Genomic DNA, 14,194 nt, shown 5'->3' on the forward strand with positions numbered 1-14,194 from the left:
CCATCTAAACTTGTGGGGCAGTAAAGCTCACCTCCTCTTTTCTTTTCCTGCCTGGAAGCAGGCAGAGGCAGCGTCTCTCGCTTTGCTGAGGCTGCACTGGCTGCGGACGGATGCTGCAGAAGGGCTGGAACAATAGTGAGCCTTGGGGGTGGGGAGGGGGGACGGGTCTGTCCTTGGGGAGCCGAGCCCCATCTGCCACTTAGATCTGCTCCGAGACAGAAAATCCATTTGCCAGAGAGCCCTTTAGGGCCTGCTATTTGTGCAGTGGAGAATAGAGAGTGCTAGAGAGCAAAGACACCTTCAAAACCATATCCTCTTACCAGAGAGGAAGGTAAATGTGTCCCGCCCACTCCAAAGGGTGCGCTGGCAGCAGAGTTAGCAGGTACCCGCAGCTCTCATGCCTCTCCTCTGCTCCGCCCATCACTGCCCCTCCAGTCCTGCTTCTCCCATGCTCCTGCTTTCTCCTCTTTCTCCTTTCATCTTCTCTGCTTTCTGTCCCCTCTGATATGGCCACTGCTGGACTTTTCTTCTCCCTTCTTCCTCTGCCATTTTCTACCCCATTCTTGCTCCCTTCTACTTCCTCTTTCCTCTTTCTTCAGTGCAGAGTTCCCACCACACCTCACCTGGTTCTTCCTAGGGGTCCCAACTTCTTTTCACACTCAGACCAATTTCCCTTCTGAGCCAAACACCCTCCTCCAGATGCAGAGTGTCTGCTGCCTGGATGAGAAGTCATGCAAAAGAGGACCCTGATTTATAAAGTCTATGAGAGTTTGGCTGTAAGCAATAAAGTTGGACCCTTGCCTAAGAAATTCTTAGCTTTTTGTGCGGGTCTTCAAATTTGCAAAATAAAATGATGTTTTTCCTTTCTCAAGTTGCTTACGAAGAAAAATCTCTCCATAGGTGAAATTCATATTATTAGTCAATCAATGATGTCCACTGAGGGCTATCTACATGCTGGGGTCCATTCTGAGCCCTGGGGATGCCGTGCTGAAAGATGCCACATCCCTGCCTTCAGGGAACAGAAAGTCTAGTGAGAGACAGATAAATAAGTCATTTTAGGTAGATAAATACAGTCATTTTAGACACTGAGAGTGATAGTGAGAACACAAATTGGGTAGAACTGACGGGGCTGGCAGTGGTGTTACTGTTCTGGTCAAACGGTCAGGGAAGTCTTCTCTGAGCAAGTGGTATCCAAATGGAGACCTCGGGGCTAAGAAGTAGCTATGGGAAGATTGAGGGAGAAAGCAAATGCAATGGCCCTAAGTAGGAGCAAGCTGAGGGTGTTCAAGAGACACTAAGAAATGTGGGATGTCTGGAGAAGAGTGAGGAAGGGCAGAGTAGGACGTATGATCAGAGAGAGAAGCAGAAGTCAGATCATATGGGGCCTTGTAGGTCATGGTTATGATTTAGATTTCATTCCAAAGGTAAACAGTGGAAGGTATCATGTAGGGTATTTGTATGGATAGGTGTAAGTTTGTAGCTTTGTATGAGTGGTCTTCAAGTTGTCTGTTAGAAATTACAAGTCAAAACCCCTCTAACCTTAAGCCTAAGATTATCCTGTCATTATTGGATCTACTCCTTTTTACCCAGCTGGGCTGTTTCACAACATGATGTTAATCAAGTGACATTTAGGATGTTAATCTGCAGAGTTAAATAAGAACTGACTCTGTTGCACATGGGTATTTCATTTTCGGCATCCTTTTAGACAGAGGCACAGAGAGACATCTATTATTCACTGGGATTGAGGAGCAGAAGAAAGAAAGGTGACAGATTTTTTAGAATTCTTGAGACATTTTGGGCTTTAGCTTTCTAGAAATCTTATTTTTGTGGATATTTCAAAATTACATAGATGGAATTCCTTAAGTGGTATCTCATCAGAGAGAATGTTTTGTTTATACAATTATGTTGCAAATTGGAGTAGAACTAAAAAATATTGTTGCATTATTAGTCTGTGTCTTTTTGTTAAAGACTCAGAAGCTATGGATGTAGTAATTTTATTTAGCCTTGGTAAGTAACCCTGGGTGAGTCATCCAACTTCCATTTTTTAACAATTTGCATAAGGAACAAATTCTTATAGAATTTGAACAACCCGAACAATTCCTATTTGAATTTGAACAATTAGAATTTGAACAAGTTCTGTATCTGGGAAGATCATCGGTTTGTAAAACAAACAATTGAAGCTGAGTATAGAGTGATGCCTGAATTAAAATATGGGTTCCGAATGACATTCAGTTGACTTTTAATCATGCCAAAACTCAAAGACTTTTGAAATGGCCTTAAGTTTACAACAGTAATTTTCAATTATTATTAGTTAAAATGCCAAAGTTTTACTAAGATCCAGAAATAGTCAGTGGAGGAAAAGGGGATTGTGGGATGGTAGAGGACCCCAATGCCCACCAACCTGGCCTCTGTGAAACAACTTAATTCCCAGACACCACTTCTGAGGTCCTACTCCCTGGAACTTCAGGGCTCCAAGGAAAACGATTCAAAATTCACTGATTTAGGATTTTAAAACAAGGTTTTAGAAAATAAAACTTGGGCTTCTTATTTATGAAATAAATTTGCATGGCTTTAATACTATTTGGAACCAAAATAAAATAGAACATAGTTTAATGTACCTAACACCGTGCCTGGAGGTTACTCAGACCAATCCTATCTATGACTAAACAGTTGCACTATAATATGGGGTGTGGGGGGTAGTTCTCTTTGCCTTCTAAATAATATACATAACCTACTACTTAATCAGCGTGGCTGCAGCTATTCATACTCATTGTGAAGACCACTACAGTGAGACTGACAGGTTCAGATCTGACTTGACCATTCTGCTGGCCATGTGTAGAAAGTCAGTACCAGAGAAATTCCTTAAATTTATATTTTTCAAACTATACTTCAGAGCCCAGAGAAGGTCCATTTAGACGGGAGGGAGAGAAGCAGAGTAAAAGGAGCTCTGGGCCTCTCCAGCCATTGCCATTTCCCCCTACCATTCTCAACCAGATCAGCTCTGTTTGGGGGATTAGTATATATATTTGAAACTTATTTGAACAAATGATGCCCAGGCCAAAAATTTTGAAAGCTTCACTCTTCAAAAATTACTCCCTAATCTGATGATACCGTCTGTGAATTCATTGTTTCACAATGCTCTGCCTAGAATTAAAAGCATCATCTGCACTAAAAATTACTAGGAGGAAAGGAAAGAGGCAACCCTTCCTCTGCACTAGAAGTTAGAAAAGTCAGCCATGGTCACAATTCAATCCAAATGCTGAATTCATCTCTGAAAAGATAAAAGGCCTTTCAATTCATTAAAAAGATGTAGCTCAGATCATTTTTGAGGGCATATATCCATCCATCCCTTCAGTAGTAATTATTGCAATTCTAAACTTTACCCTTTTTCTTAACCTTTATAATAAGAGTACAATGCACAACAGAATTCACTGCAAATGTTAGAACTAGTTCTCAAGGCCTCACATACATACGTATATAATATGTGAATGTTATAAATTGATATTTATGTGTTTCCATACTGATACATTGTTTGGGAACTGATAATTATTGTTCCAGTATTTTAGTTACCAAAAGTAAAGTTTATTAAATTATTAAAATATATTGATTTGGGATACGATGGAGCTGGCTCCCACTGGCTACTGAGAGCAAGTTGTTAGCCTTACTTCCCAGCTGTGTGTTCAGTGACAACACATGGGTAGCCTGAAATCAGCCACGATGGGAGTATTTGCAACAAACACTACAGATCAGGGCTTTTTGAGTTTAGGGTTTTTTGTTTGTGTGTTGTTTTGTTTTGAGAGCCAGTTTACCAACACATTACTGTAGCTATCTAATAAAACCATCAATCATGAATGATTTTTATGTTTTGGGTTTTTTTTTTTTTTTTTACATTGCAACATATACCCATGTATAGCCACAATCATCATGTACCTCAGGACAGATGGCCAGACAGTGACTAAAAGAAATATAGGGAGAGGAGTGGGAAAGAGAAATATTATTCAGTAATATCTGAAAGTGTGATAAATGCTCATTCTAACTCATATTTCAAACTAACCTTTTGGTGGAGATTCCTAATGTGATAACCATGTAACCAGAATTCCAGATTAATCTTGAACACGCAAAACAATTTCTTCACTTATTGTATGGTACTCTTACCAAAACCTGCTCTATCAGGATGTTAGGAAAACAGAAAAGGGTTCCTCCTCCCAGACGTTACATAATTTGACAACTACACCAGCCTTGTATCCAGACCACTCTCCATGTACTACAAATACAATGGTACATCTTAAATGTCTACTTTTCTGCTGGGGTAAAAAGCGTACATAAATAGCCAATCAGAAAGTGACAAGGTTTTGCTTCATTTTTTTTACCCTCTGTTTTTCCTTTTTTAAAAACAGGTTAGAAAAAGGAAACCGGCTTGTATCTTCCAATAGAAGCCAGGTTCTCTTCTCCACCTACTAGAGTTAAGCCACCTGTATTGAAGGAGAAGGAAGGAGGGAGACAAACATCTTTCATACCTGCTTTTCTTTCTCACAGGATCTGATTACAGCACTGGGGAGAATGCTGTAATCACGTTGCTAAACCTGGCCTTTCTTAGCCCTTTAAATTGAACGAGAGTAGTTTCACAAAGAGGAGTCCTTTCTGTCTTTTTATCAAATACATGAGAGTTGCTGCAAGTTACAGTTTACATGTTGGGGGGCGGAATCTATTCAGCCTCCCAGTCCAATGTCCCTTGTGGTCTGCAGTCTGAACAGCTCACAAGCTGTATGCAAATTATGTTTACACTACTGTGGAAAAGGAGAATCAGCAACAGGAGTGGGAAAGCCTATTTTCTGGTCTCTGTCCCAGAACTGTTAGTTTGGGAACATATTAACAATTCACCCTATAGCAGGGACACAGCAGGTTCAGGAGACTCTTAACACGTTGCAAAGATTACTTAAACATGTCAGATGAGGAAAAGCAGCCAAGGAACCTGGCAGATCATTCCTTCCCTGGGTGTACCTGTCACACACTGGCAAGAGCCACACAGGTCACTCATGGGGCGGGAATGAAATTAATCACCTGCTTTCAGAAGGGAGCAGCTTTGGTTTCCTCTAGTTTTCAATATGTTCCTGAACATAATGCAAAATGCTCACATTGGTCTCTGAAGCCCTAAGTGGTATGAATTCTGGCTACCTCGAGGATGATGTATGCCCCTGAGTAACAACAGAACTTTCTGGGAAGCTTGTGTATTCAGCTTCCAAAATACAAGAAAGGGGGGCAGCGGCACAGCTTTCTGTTTGAGCAAGTGTCTGTATCCCCTTGTCACTTAGAATCTGTAAATAAGTTGGAATGTGTCATAATGGGCAGTGTTGAGCTATCAGAAATGGTAGTGATTTGGAAACCCTCTGTCCAACATTTCTGTTTTATGAAAGGGTAAACTCACACTCAAAGTAATGTGAGTGCTTAAAGTTAGAATTAGGTTAAGGTTAGAATCCAGTCTTTTAGGTCAATTTTAGTACTTTCTCTACTGTGATAACATTTTTCATTCATTCTTTTTTTTTTTAATGATTTTTTTGATGTGGACCATTTTTAAAGTCTTTATTGAATTTGTTACAATATTGCTTCTGTTTTTTGGCGGCGAGGCATGTGGGATCTTAGCTCCCCTACCAGGGATCGAACCCTCACCCCCTGCATTGGAAGGCAAAGTCTTAACCACTGGACCACCAGGGAAGTTCCTGTTCATTCATTCTTAACTCATTCAGCAAATACTTATTGGTTGCCTTCTATTTCCCATTGTTACAGGTGCAAGAATTTCAACAATAAACAAAACATATGATGGAGCTACTTTTTACCACTGATGGTTAATCTTCAAAAGGTACTGCTGAATTATGACATGAATTAAGTTATTTGTATTTTTGTGTTAATTTGAATGAAAGGTGGTCTCTCAAGTTTTTTTAAATAAAAGATATCCCTTTTTATTAGATACATCTTGTCCTTCAAGATTCAGCTGCAGTAACTCTACACCAAGAAGTCTTCCTGGACTCTCTCTCCCTAATTAGCCTAAGCAGGACTTTTATTTTCATACACTATAAATTTCATCATAGGTAGCCTTAATCCTAATGCCTAGCTCTCCCCATCTCATTGTAGATTCACAAACCCATCTCAATAACACAACTAGCAGAGAAAAGAGCTTTAATCTCCCCATACCCCCTCTGAGAGACAGAGAGATGTGTCTGGAGCCATTTTCCTCTTCTTGTTGGCCTGAAGAGTGAAAAAATGTGTAGTTCATTGTTCTTCTAGATTTTCTCTAATGGCCTGAACCCCTAGGCAGGCCTTTCCCTACATATTGAATCTGTGTATGTGTGTGTGTGTGTGTGTGTGTGTGTGTGTGTGTATGTGTTTGTATGTGTACATATGTGTTTGTGAGTTGGCAGACAATTATGCTATAGGCATGGTGATGGTCCTAAAACATATCTAAATTATATTCTTCACTTTTTCATACCCTAAGGCAAAGAGAATATTCTTGTGGAGCTATAAAAATGTTCATCTCCACTCTGAGAGACACACAGAAGGGACAATTTAGGTGAATCGTTTCTGGTTTCTCTTCCAAAATCCAAAAGATTCTACCAACTCATACTGAAAAAAAATAAAAACAAAAAATTAGCCTCAGAACTTACTTGACCATATATATGCCTCCAGGAAAGAACATTAATGTTGAACATGATTCATAAGGAAAGGCAAATAGCCCTCCTAGGGTACTTTCTTTTCCCCTGAAGATACTGCAGTTTCCATTCCAAATAGAATGGTGTGAGATGATCGAACTAAAATATTTTATCTTCCACAATCTCCTAATTCGTGATTCAAAAAGTGAAAATACGTATGAGAATTGCTGAGTAAGCATATCTAACTTGTGCATCATCTACTGCATCTTTTCTTGGGATGTACAATAACCCAATTCCAAACACTTGGGCCTGTTAGCCAATTTCACTGATGGTCGAAGATCCAATTATGTGACTGTACAGTAAATAAAAGAATTGGAGGAAAGTCATATTAGGCCTATTCCTGTCATTCTTATGTTTTAATGAAGGTCTAGTGACAAAATCTTTGAAAAGCTTATCAACCACAATTATCTGTCAAATGCATCCATGGCTCTACACAAGAATCCAAGGCTTTATATACCCTTGAAGCTGTTTTAATTACTTTAATGAAGTAAGATGGGTATTAAAAAATAAACTAATAATAAATTAAGTCTAAGATGAAAGTGAAACTATTGACAGTAAATTATAGCCACTCGAGCTGTCGTTTTCCATCTCAGGGAGGTTAAAAGCAAGTCTAACCATATCTGAAAACATCATTGTCAACTTTTTATTTTCAATCTCAAGTGTAAGGTGGGTTAGAAAATTCCACTGAGATTTCCTTGCAGTCTCCTGGGCTTCCAGTGTAAACATAAACTTTCTTAGTTCTGTCTCTTCCTGAAATCTTCGCCCGTCTATCCAGACTTCTTCTACTATCTGCCTTGTCCCCTAAACCCACTATCTAATAGTTTAGAAAATAAGGCACTACAGGGAAGTGAGAATGGTTGAGTAAGAGGCCATATGCCCACTCTTCCAGATGCCTCTTTAGTCTACCACTGCACACTTGCTTTTTGAAGCTAGAAAGCAGAGAAAACCTAGTTGAACCCATTTACTTTGAAGATGTTGAAACTAGGCTCAGAGGGCAAAAGAGCTGGCCTGAAATCATCAGCAGAATCTGAACAAGAATCCAGGTCTCTTGACTTTAGGCAGTCTTTAGTCTATTATGCTGAAAATACAGAGCGTTTGCTCTATATACTTCCTACAAGATACTGGATCTATTAAAAACCTGATGTTATTCATCATCCTTGTGAAAACAATTTATGGGCAATTCTTTTAAATAAGCCTCAAAATAAATTATTTGCTTAGAGAGCCAAGCTTTAGTGTTGTGAGATTAACAACTGGCTAAAGACTTTTTGAAGAAAGCAGTGACTCAAATGTCCTTGATGATATGAATTGGTCTGCGGTTCAGCACCTGATTCAGTCATTTTCTTAGGGCACAGAATTAAAACATGACTAAGAGGGCTGGCAAAACTTACACATCCTTTCAAACCTTTCCCTCCTCTTTGTGCATACTGTAAACCATATAGTCTTGGGAGATCTTCAAGGGCTCCAGTCTTGCAGCTTTAAGCAGCATTATTGGTTTCCTTCTTCCCTTCCTTTTTTGCCTGGTTATAGAAAGCTTTTCATTCTTTACTTAATGAAGCTATGATTGTGAGGACAAAATAAGAGTAATGACCACTCAGTGCTTTCTAGTCCATTAGATCGGGTGTTCTGCTCTCTCCCCATGTTTAGCCAAATGGACTGACTATGTAACTCTTGCTACTCTTGGTTCTTCCTCCTTGTAATCCTTTTAGAACTGGGTAGATATGCATGTGTGCGTGTGTATACGTAGAGAAAAAAGAGGAAAAAATATTTGATAAACATGCATTAGTGTCTGAAAAATACTCTATATTTTAAGAAATATTGTTTGAGTTTCACTTCCAAATATAGTTTTACCACTTTAAAATTGGGGGAGTTACATGCTTTTCTGTTTATTGGCTTTTTTTTTTATAAGGTGATAGTAGTTATTAAATATGAGCTATAAAAGAATGGATAAAAAGCCTCACAATATGAGTTTCTTGACTCTAAAATACATCTCTTCCTATCTTCTGTCTGCTTAAATTTTTTATTTGAAGAGACAGTGATTGCTCTCCTATCTGTTCTACCTATTAAGTTCTTTATATTATTTTAGTTATAAATATAAAGGTATCGGGGTCCTTTGGAAATGTACTTGCCAAACGGGAGCAATAGATACAAACAAGAATTTTGAAAGATACTAATTCTGATAAATTTAGGATAGAAATTGTCTAGAATACATGAAATTGCTTTCATCTGATTGAATTCTCAACATTTCAATTTCTAAATTTCAGCTCTTCTGGCATATTTAATGGAGTCAGCAGTACTCCTGTTAAGAACAATCAAATTTAACTGATCTTACAGCTCTCTGGGGCCTAATCAAACAGTACTTGAAGGATTTTCAAACTAAGAACTCAAGACTCAAAACCAGTTTAATATCCCTAATAACTCTGGGGTGACGGAGCTGTGAGAAAGTTATGACCAAGGAGTGCGGTTAGTTACTGGATACCCGCCTATAAATGTGATCACTAATGATTCCCAGACAAGAGTCTGGAGTACCCAGTTATACAAATGAGGGAGGTGGTCTTAGATTAGGACATGATGCCTGGGTTCTTAGACATTCCTCTCGTCTTCATTTCTCCCTGGGTGTCAGGGTTCAATGTATGACCTCGGCAATCAAGCTGTCGGGGTTCAGCTCGTGGTTTAGCTACTTGCCAGCTGTTGATGCTGATGAGGTGCCTCAATGTCTCTTAACCTCAGTTTCCACATCTGTAAAAGTGGAAGGGGAAATTGAAGCACTTACACCACAGAATGGTTTTGATGATTAAATAGGATAATCCCCACATAGCACTTAGCACAGGGTCTGACATTTCATAAATGCTCATTAAGTGCTACCTATTAGAGAAACTATATATTTTATTTATTATTTATTTATTTTTTAATTTTATTGGCTGATCTTTTTTTTAAAAATTTATTTCTTAAATTTTTTATTTTTGGCTGCATTGGGTCTTCGTTGCTGTGTGCAGGCTTTCTCTGGTTGTGGCGAGCGGGGGCTACTATTCATTGCGGTGCGGTGGCTTCTTTTGTTGCGGAGCACGGGCTCTAGGCGCATGGGCTTCAGTAGTTGTGGCACATGAGCTCTAGAGCGCAGGCTCAGTAGAAACTATATATGTTAAACCTTAAGAACCAACTACCTTATCCCTTTCTCTTAATGATGAGACAACTGAAGCCCAGAGAGAAGCAATGACTTGCCTCATATCACACATCTGATTAGTAAAAATATTGAGGCTATACCCCTGGTCTCCAGCATTCTTTCTTTGGTATTATCTTACTGGGCATGGAGGGCACAGAATGTCCTAGGACCTGGTTGGTACTTCCTGACAATAATCAGAAATTGTCACAACTGCTAAGATAAAGAGAAAACGCAGGAATTGAGATAAAACATAGCACCTTAAAAGAGAGGTAAAGAACTGCAATGCCAAGATTAAGGTGAGGATTTAGGGGGTCTATCAGTTTGATCCCTATTTTGTCACTGTGTCTGTGGGCAGAATATCCATTTACTTTGCCCCTGTTCTCAGAATGTAAAAGCAGAAAGAAAAATATTATCGAATGCCACTGGAGTGTTTTCAAGAAAAGCCAATAAAAATGATTACTAGAGCAATATAAAAGTGCTCTATAAAAGCTTAATAATCAACAGTATTTAAGCAGCGTGCCACTGAGTAGCTGACAGGGTGCCCGTGTTTTATAGATAGCATTTATGGACTTTCACAACCTAAATTTTCACTCTTCATGAGTTGTGTATAAATTTGGGAAGTGGTTGAAACCACATATCAAACCAAAACTGCTTCTGAGGCACCGTGTCAAATAAGTGTAAATATTCTTGGTTAATCTCACATGTAACACAGAGTGCGGTGGAAGTGGGTCTATCCTCTGGAGAGCTAAGAATATTATGGATGGTTATCTTGGGCCTTTGGAACATTTTGTTCTGGGGAAAGTAAAGAATTTCTCCAACTCCAAAAACGTGGGTTGGGTATTTCATTTTTTTACACATAATTATCTTTCCAGAAACTATAAAATTTGCTTTATTCTTTTGCTAATAATTTGGCTATAGAGACACACATTACATAAAACCTTTTTAGCATGTAGCAAACTGCACGAAGCACTGTCTCATCCATATTTTGTCCCATAGTATATTGGCATATAAAGATACTCCATATCTTTTTGTAGAATTTAACTGAGTTGAGATTATTACTGTCATAGTTTTCAAAACCGTTCCCTGAATTTCATCCCACGTCTACTACCAAATCAGAACTCCTTAAGATCAGCGACCATAACTAATGCATCTTTGTGACGCTAATGCCTAGCATGGTAGAAAGTTAATATAAATGAAAGGGAAAAAGGAAAGAACAAAGGGAGAGAGGAAGAGAGGGAGGGAGGGAAGAAGAAGGAGGAAGAAAAAGAAGGAAGAAAGGTAGAAGGACACTGAGTTTCTATTCAGAGGAATGATGAATAGAACTCCTCTCTTTCCTAGATCATTATTGATGGCCCCAGTTAGAAAAGGGTAAAGAGACCACGAAAATAAAATGCAGCCAAAATCAACATACAGAAAATCTAGGATAACCCAGTTACACTTCCTACTAGTAGCAGTCAAGTACCCTGTGACAGCTACCCAGTCAACATCTCTGATTTCTAGCCTCCTGGATGTGTTCCCTTGGTAATACGACATCACTGAATATAGTCAGAGCAGAAATTTCCCTCTACTGGGGAGAGTCAGCGGGTTATCATGGAGAAGAAGAGACACAGCAGAGAATTCTTTCACCGTGAGTCCAATGAGCACAGTGATACTATCCAGTAGGAGACACCAAAGACATTATCGTTAAAAGAGGCTTGAAAGTCCTCTCCTCATGGCTGAAAGGAGGCAGTACCCGAAAGATACCACAAACACTTCTCCTCCTATAAAGGAATCATCATCAGAAATGCACCGAAGTTTTTTGGCCATAGACATATGCAGAGATGGGCAAACAGAGTGGCAAAGCAGAGACAGGAAGATATAGTTGGAGCATTAAAAAAAAAAAAAATGAAAAAAAAATTCCAAAGGTCCTAATGCAAGTGGCATCCACCTGTAATAAACCCACTAATAGTAAAGGAAGTAAAATAAAGAAAACATTTCTAATTTAGAAAGAATTCCCATTTGTATTAAAGTAGTGATCAGATTGGTCCAAAATTCTGACCCTCTTACTGACAGCAATTTTTGTCTTGAATCTCTCTTTTGGCTTGTTCTGCCCCCCAAACCTACTCCACCGTATCCGACTGACTGTCTCTCTACACCCCTCCAGGCAGTCACAGAATCCTAAAGCCACCCAGGGTAGCCGTCCATTCCCAAACAGTAGTGCTCAACTGGGAATATTGTTCTTTTAACCTGGATTAGATTGAAATCCAATACGAGATAGACGAAAATGTGGTACAGGGCCCATGGGAATTTGGGCTTGATATGCTGTGATAGATCTCCTTGTCACCTGTAGCTTCTGTGATTCCATGAGACTCATCATATTTGGGTAATTTGTGCTTGTCACCTACAGCAGGCAAGGCTAATAGATACATCAGTCCAGAAAGAAGCTATAGGCAGCATTTCAAGATCTAAGCAAGAGGACAATACCTACCCAAAGCTCAGAAACAATGTAAAATAAATTGCCCTTTGTGATTACCTTCAAGTTGAACTTCATCTATACTTTTCAATTACCTTTCAATGTACATATTAAACTCAGACTAACTGAGGCATTTTTTAGTCAGAAATTGTAAAATTTAGGACAGAGCATGATCCCTATTTGCTTTTACTGACCAGACACATTTTTAATTAAATAAGTGAATGGAGTAAGCAAGGCTGCACAAAGAATATATGAATGAGTAAACAAATTATTATCTATAAATTGAATCTGCCCAATTTTCATTCATTCATCACTTGACATTTATTGAGCATGTACTACATAAAATATTTCATTGATTCATTTGAATTATCATAACTTGAAAAATAATAAAAACTGAATTTCCTTTAAAATATATTATTTTTAGACTTTTCATTGATTCAAGCAGTCCTCCTTTCTATTAATCCAAATCATGAGCATATACCTAAAATCACATTATGTCTTTCTGTCTCTACTTACAATTTCAGAAATCCCAGTTTAAAAATATGATCTGAGTAATGTCAAATATTTTCTATATTTAAAATCATGATTAATTTCTAAGATTTATGAAAATTACCAATAGGTAGTCGGTCATATGCAAAATGATTTCTAGCCATTGTATCTAAGGCTGGAACTTAAACCTAAAGAAGAGTAGTTAACAAGGTTTGTTTTGTGGAGTAAATTAAAACCAAAACCATTCTTATCACATGCCTTACCTTTTCCAGGGAAATATTCCCATCTTCTTAACCTCAAGGTCTGGCCCCTGGGGCAGGTATATAGTTAGAATAAAGATTTAAGATGAGTCACTGGTAGAAAGAGGTGTGTGCTTTATCTGAAGCTAGATAATGCTAATAACAATAATAGTTAATATAATCTGGCTGTTTACTCATAGAATTTGGGGGGTAAGATGAAAGAAGTAGACCAGAAAATATCTAGAATAATCTTCCACCATCCTACAGTACCTAATGTGGAGAGATGGATATCATGGCAAATATCCAATAATTACTTTCTCAATCTAATGGTCAGATAGCAAGGCATTTCCCAGAGCATCCTCATGGAGTAGGTCTTTTCCCAAGGGCACAGTGTGGTCCAGTCCAAATTTGGGTCCTTGGACACATAGTGGGTTAAATCACTAAATTCTAAAGGAGTAAACCCAACCTTTTCAACTGGCACAGAAGCAACTTTATCTTTAATGTTTGGGGCTGAAATGTATTCATGGGTCACACTAGGCTAGAGAAAGACCTTGGAGACCGTTGGCCTCCTTCACCACTATGGATGGGTTGAGGTGGAGGAACAGATCTAGTGCTGAAGGGTGAAGTTCCCTTAAATTTATCTTGTACAGTGAATGCTCTATTCCAATTCTGCACAGGCTCTTTGGGAAATAATAGTGAAAACACTCCAGGTTAGAGCTCCAAACCAAAGAGAATCTAGTACCTTTTTAAAATCACAGTCAACCCTCAATTATGTATGCGTATGGTAGAAAGTAGTGTCTTTGATAATAAAATGATAATTTATGTTTGACTTCACAACATGTTCTATATTTGGGGTTTTTCTTTTGTTTTTGGCAACATCAACAGACTTATTTTCCTAATTAGTCTGACCCCGATTAATGTTACAATTAACATTCTCTGAGTGTACATACACATACGCACACTACTCACCAATTGATGGGGGAGAATGCCCAGAAACATATTGTGGGATAGCGAAAGGTGGTCTGAGAGTATGTTTTAGCTGCTGGCAATTCACAAACTGCATCATCTGAATCAATAGGGAGCTGGCTGCATTTATACCAGGCACTTCCCAGAGCTAAATAATCACATTAGCTAATTCCCATCCATAAAA

The 14,194-nt window shown here is 38.6% G+C and overlaps 1 protein-coding gene across 1 annotated transcript in view; it reads right to left on the bottom strand.

The window, feature by feature from the left end:
• The window catches only part of GAP43 (growth associated protein 43), a 92,653-nt gene that overhangs the window by 27,422 nt on the left and 51,037 nt on the right, over window positions 1-14,194 (bottom strand). The window lies entirely within an intron of this gene.

This window comes from Balaenoptera physalus (assembly GCF_965194825.1).
Source record: "Balaenoptera physalus genome assembly, chromosome: 4".
NCBI classification, from domain to species: domain Eukaryota; kingdom Metazoa; phylum Chordata; class Mammalia; order Artiodactyla; family Balaenopteridae; genus Balaenoptera; species Balaenoptera physalus.